Here is a 7,048-nt window from a genome sequence, read left to right as displayed (position 1 = left end):
ATTTATCGACTTGTCATATGAGTAACATTTATATTGCCCTTAAAAATTGCAAATTCTCTTTCTAAGTCTTTTTACAAACTATAATTCGTTTAAAATACAAACAACGGTAAGATAAATATTGATCGATATAACATGATCTGCAAACAGTCAACCATAACCATACGAATTCAAAATACCAGTAAACTAGATTAACAATACTATACATGTGTTTTACAACAAATACTTACATTTGTAACTTCCCCCATCGGAAAAATTACTCTCAATACATATAACAATAATACCTACACAAATTTGCATTCGTACAACAGATTGAAAGAGTAGATTGAAGAGTCAATGTTTTTTATAATCATCATTGTATCCGGATGAAAAAAAAAGACAGACAGATAAATACGTTGGGTTTCTAACAAGATCAACGGTCTACATATATATGCACCGTTGCATGTTCTTTGAAATATAAATGTTCACATGATGTACTTCATCAAGGTCATACAATATGTTGTCCAAGAGGTCTAACACTTCCATTTATTCTCGAATGTAACTGATTTCAACTGGTATAGCGTGTTTAATATATTGTGATGATTATTTTCCTTTCTACAATTGTAACCCAGCTTTTTTTCACTAGCTTTACGTTACCCCATTGCCATACTTGCAGCTTAGTATTATGATTAAGATATAACTGTATTGTATTTTAAGATGTGTTGAAGTCCATCAGAGGTTTACTATCGCAAATAAATAAAATTTAATGATCTAAGAATTAAATTGATTTATTGCATTAAAAATACATTTAGTTGTTTATTATATTTCAAATGTACGTCAGTCCATTATTTCCGTTTTGCCATTTAAATAATTACAACCATATATTTAAACATACGAAAAAATATGCTTTGAAGCGCATCGTGGACTTTGGTCATATATAAGCACGTGCTCCCGCTAAATTTTTATTCCACGAGTATTTTTCAAGATTGCACAACCCACCATCCCTCCCTTTATCAAACAAAATTGCTGCTGTTTTTAGTTTATTTTTCAGATTACATGGTGAACAGGTCCAAATGTTTTGAATGTTTCTATTATATTGTCATGTATCATCAAAAGTGTCAGACGTTTCAATATTCATCGGCAGATCCAATGAAACCTACATATTCAAAGAATTTGCAGGAATAATAAAAAAAAAAAGGGGGGGTCTATCGTCATGGCATTCCGTTCAATATGGAACGTGCGTTGGATGTCAGCATCAACATGATTCAACTGGCAGTGATTTATTCAAATATTGTTCATTAAGCTGTTATGGATCTGCCCAGCAGCTAAACATTGTTCTGCATTTACTGTTAGTTGCCCTTCAGTGACCAATTGTCATCAAGTTTTAACTTGTTGGCCAGATTGTTGATGTTGGTTGTTTATTGGTTTATATTGTTAAATATTGTTGAATAAATGCCATGACAAATAATCAGCCAAATTTAAAATTTCTATTGTTTGTTTGTTGTTTATATTACTCTTGCGGAAGAATGAAACAAAACAAATTCAGAGTAATAAAATCAATTCAGAGTAATAAAATGTAATGCACCAGATGCGCATTTTGACAATTAATGTTTTGTCAGTGATGCTCGAGACCAAAGGGAAATGAATAAACAAGTTCGAATGCAAAATTAATGATGAAGAGCAGATCAAACCACAAAGGACATAAAGTAAAAACTTAATTCGGATAGTATAAGAGTGTATGAGTGTATTTGCTAAATGTTCTCTGCTTTGTTCATAGTTCTTTTCAACCGAAAAAAAAACCGTGTTATTGTTTAAATGACATTTGTTTAGAAAAAAAAGATTTGTTGGATAAACATGTTTATGTAAATAAAAAGAGTTATCAATGATACCAATATCATAATTTTATACATATTGATCATTTAATCAATATTTGATTGGTCGAGACTATCCCATGTGTCATTGAACAAATCTTTATATTCTCCTCTGAAATAACAATACTACATAGTGTGAAATTACGCGCGGTTAATGTATAAATAGGGATAGAAAAAATCATTATCGTGTTCAAATTTATTTTAGATGTTTAAACAAAAAGACTAATATTTAACTCTTGATCTGTGTTGTGTATCAATTTGTATGTCATGTTTAGTTATAAAAACAAGCGGATAAAAAAAAATGTAAGCAGACTATTATTTTTTGTGCAGGTAGTAGACAAAGCATAGGCAGTGGAACAAAACATCCATTTACCTTAAGATTTTGCTCACCCTTGTGAAATATGAATATTCTTGGGTGAACAAATCTGCAAATCTTCCTCAGACAAAGGAAATAGATGTATAATAGCCTATTGCCATGACCTCAGTTCTAAACCTTGCTTCTTATCATCGAATATGAAACTACAAAGCACTGTTTTGGTCATCTTGAGTTTTACAGAGAAATTACCGTTTTAAGCCTCGTTAAATTAGTACAGTTAAAAAGATTTAAAAAATTCTTTCGAAACTGTGTACTGACAAAAAATCTTTGGACTCTTTTTTTAATTCAGTAATGAAGATAGTTGATATACGTATTCATCATTTTAAAGAACATTTTACTATTAACAATAACCACAATAAACCTATTTCTCGTATCAAACATAAACTAAATGAACTAGCCAAGGAATTTGTTTTTGTCCCGGCCGATAAAGCTGCTAATAATATTATTATTGTTTGAAGTAATTTTTACATTGAGGTTCTGAAAAAGGAAATCACTAATTCACCAACATTCCAACTGACTCCATTTTCAGAAAACGAAATCTGTAACAAACATAAATTTTTAGCCACCGCTTTACAAGCAGAACCAAATACAATGAAAGTCCCAACTATGTATTGGCTCCCGAAGCAACACAAAACCCCTTACAAATATAGATTTATTTCGTCTTCAAGCCATTGTTCAACTACTAAATTGTCTATTCTTCTTACCAGCACACTTGGTACAATTAAAAACCTTATAATAAATAGTTCAAATAAGGCCTTCAAAAATAGTGGAATAAATTACTTTTGAAGTGTCAAAAACTCGTTGGAAGTACTTGATAAATTGCATGCTTATATTGGTGATTTTGAATCTGTTCAAAGTTTTGATTTTTCTACCCTGTATACCACATTGCCTAACATTCTCATTAAGAAAAAATTCACACGCCTAATTAAATGGGCATTCAAAAAATCTGAATGTGAATATATATGTTCAAACTCTTTTAGGTCATTTTTTAGTAGCAACAAACAAAAAAACCATGGTAATTGGACATGCTTTGATACTATATATGCCCTTGAATTTTTACTAGATAACATTTTTGTTCGCTTTCGGGATTCCGTATATCGTCAGATTATCGGAATTCCATTGGGGACTAACTGTGCACCACTTATTGCGGACCTCTTTTTGTATTGTTATGAGTTACAATTTATGACAAAAATAGGCAAAGACCCATCAAAACAACATCTGATAAACAAATTTAATAATACTTTAAGATATTTGGATGATATTTTGGCTCTCAATAATGACGACTTCAGTATATATAATAATGAAATTTATCCTGCTGAACTTACTTTAAATAAAGCTAATACTAACAATGACCACTGCCATTTCCTCGATCTTGATATCTATATCACTAAACGGAAAGCTGAATACTAAAATTTATGATAAAAGGGATGATTTTTCATTTCCTATCGTTAATTATCCGTTTTTAGATGGTGACGTTCCCTTGTCACCATCTTACGGTGTTTATATATCTCAACTTGTACGATTCGCTCGTGTATGTAACAATGTTTTAGATTTTAACGAGAGAAATTTATGTATTACTGAAAAAATATTACACCAGGGTTTTCGATATCACAAACTAGTCAAAACATTTACTAAATTTTATCATCGTTATAAAGACATCATTCGTAAATATAGCTCAACATGCAGACTTCTTATACGTTCCGGTATTTCACATCCAATTTTTATGGAAATATTCTTTATAAAGCACAAAGGTGTCAGTATTCACCTCAGAAACTTACAAAACCTTTCAATAGACTTATTAAGAAGGGATATAATTACGATACTGTTGTCAAGTCATTAAAGATTGCATATTTATTCTAAAAACAGTTGTTGGCATGACACGGGTTATGTTCTTCTCATATATGTTATGATGGTATGATACTAAACCCCTAACGGGAAGGATTGTGTCTGATGTTCATATGATGAAATCATAATCTTTCAGTCAGTTTAATTGAAGTCTGGAGCTGGCATGTCAGTTAACTGCTAGTAGTCTGTTGTTATTTATGTATTATTGTCATTTTTTCTTTCTTTGGTTACATCTTCTGACATCAGACTCGGACTTCTCTTGAGCTGAATTTTAATGTGTGTATTGTTATGCGTTTACTTTTCTACATTGGTTAGAGTATAGGGGGAGGGTTGAGATCTCACAAACATGTTTAACCCCGCCGCAGGAGCCTCTGGCCTTTGTTAGTCTTGTATTATTTTAATTTTAGTTTCTTGTGTACAATTTGGAAATAAGTATGGCGTTCATTATCACTGAACTAGTATACTTTGTTTTGGGGCCAGCTGAAGGACGCCTCCGGGTGCGGGAATTTCTCGCTTCATTGAAGACCTGTTGGTGACCTTCTGCTGTTGTTTTTTATTTGGTCGGGTTTGTTACCTCTTTGACACATTCCCCATTTCCATTCTCAATTTTACTTCATGTTTTAACTTATATATTTTCCTCAACACAATTGACATATGAAAAACCTTAGGCTTTGACAGTTGAAACGTCTTCTACCTGACAATTGTACACAAAACGGGTAAACCAAACTGGGAGGAAATCTTTGATTGTTTATGTTACATTTATTCAAAAAAGTGGTTTCTCGTGTACTAGTAATTTATTGCTGGGCATTAGTATAAAGATACGTTGTTTTTAAAAAAAATAAAAAATAGAATGTATGATGTGAATGTCATTAAGACAACACTCCACAAAGACAAAATGACACAGGTACTAAAAGTTATAGATCACCGTGAAACCTTCAACAATGACTGTATGTTTCACTTTTGATGTTGAAAATAATTCATTACATTAACATCACTGCAGGCTTCACTTGATACATTTTCCTATTCCTTTGAAGTTATCATTGTCACCATATGTCATTACAGTAACAAGTTCTGTTGTCCAGACATTTTCTTTATTTTGCAAGAAAGATGTACTCAATATAGTGATAAAGTTTTCTCGATGCTGCGTACTTTCACAGATAAAGAAGGCAGTTTATTAAAATGTATATAAAAAACCCTGACTTGCGGTTTTTTTTTAATTAACAGACTGGTGTTGATTAATAATGTAAGGCAAAGCATATCGAGTTTCGCCAACATAAAGTAGTCTACACAAAGTACATTCAATTCCGTAAACGTCGTTCTGTTTGAAAAAGGAAAAAGTCTCAAAAGATTTTGTATAATAAGTAACTATTGAAATCTGGAGTCCTGATAAACATCGTATGTGCTTTTCTTTCCTTTTTTGTGTTTACAAGTAGAAATGATAGTATTCGATTAATAGAAAGAGGTTTTAAACAGTCGAAGTAATTAACAATTGATTTTCATTGATGAAAAGTATATGGATGTTTAAATCAAATATAACCTTCTGGTTGTAAATAAGTCTAATTAATTTTGTGGTAATGCCAATTTACGTAAATAACGGTTCTTTGAGTTTCAACAGCAGATGATAAACACAAATCACGTTTAGATGCTGTTATGCATATTAAATAAAGGCAACAGTAGTATACCGCTGTTCAAAACTCATAAATCCATGGACAAAAAACAAAATCGGGGTAACAAACTAAAACCGAGGGAAACGCATTAAATATAAGAGGAGAACAACGACACAACACCGAAACGCAACAGCACACAGAAACGGACCAAGCAACAGACAAAACAACACGAGAATAACACATATAACATCAAAACCAAATATATGAATTTGGGATAGACAAGTACCGTGCCACGTCTTATCTCAAAAATAAGAGAAAACACAAACGACTCAACGTTAAAATGCAACACACACACAGAAACGAACAATATTATAACAATGGCCATCTTCCTGACTTGGTACAGGACACTTTTAAAGGGGAATAAAAGTGGTGGGTTGAACCTGGTTGTATGGCATGCCAAACCTCGCACTTTAAGGCGGAATATAGTAAAAGAAATAGAAATAACAACAGAAATACTTTATTAATCAAATAATTGACCTTTGCGGGTTTTAAATTTCAGACAATGATTTCAATGAATGTTGTAATGACAATAAAATAATAATGATATAAAATACAACACAACACAACACAATATAGCACTGAATAGTTCTTGTATGCACATTGAGGAGAAAGTTAATATGGGAGACAATCAGTAAATATGTAAGGCTTATGTCCCTTCGAACTGTATCTGATAATCATGAAGATGTGGTGTTCAGTGTTAGATAAAATAAAAAGAAACCCCAAATTTATTAAATATCAGGTAAGTTTTCTCCAATGTACAGACAGCAACTAATTACTAAACATGTATGTATATACGTTTTAAATTGCAAGAATTGGATAAGCACATTAACAAATTTGACTGCAGTTTAACGCATGTATTTGGAGTTTACATATATATATAGAAGAAATATCCGTACATATAGGTAGAGTAATGTGTATTTTATTAAAAAAAAAGACTTATATAGATAAATTTGAAGAGACTTTTACAGAATTTTGGGACCTCAAACTCAAACTCTGGATGAGAAAATTACTTATATTTATCTTTAATGGTCATTAACCATAAAAAGATTGATTTACAGTCTAAGTTATTAAATTTTTTACAGTGCTCATGAGCGAGCTTGTGCAAACAATAATTCCCGACTTTTATTATATAATGGACAGTTTATTAAAATATGAAACTTCTATATCGTTATGAGAACAAATATTACAAGTCATCTGTGACATCATTATGTCACTCTTTTTCCACTAGAAATTGGTTGGCACTTATGTAAAATATACATACTATATGTCTTAACTAAAAACCTTCAATATCAAGATGTTTTTCTTTTTAGAAA

Source organism: Mytilus edulis, chromosome 13, assembly GCF_963676685.1.
Source record: "Mytilus edulis chromosome 13, xbMytEdul2.2, whole genome shotgun sequence".
Classification (NCBI taxonomy): Eukaryota; Metazoa; Mollusca; class Bivalvia; order Mytilida; family Mytilidae; genus Mytilus; species Mytilus edulis.
The sequence above is the reverse complement of the archived record's forward strand: the minus strand, read 5'-3'. Positions refer to the sequence as shown.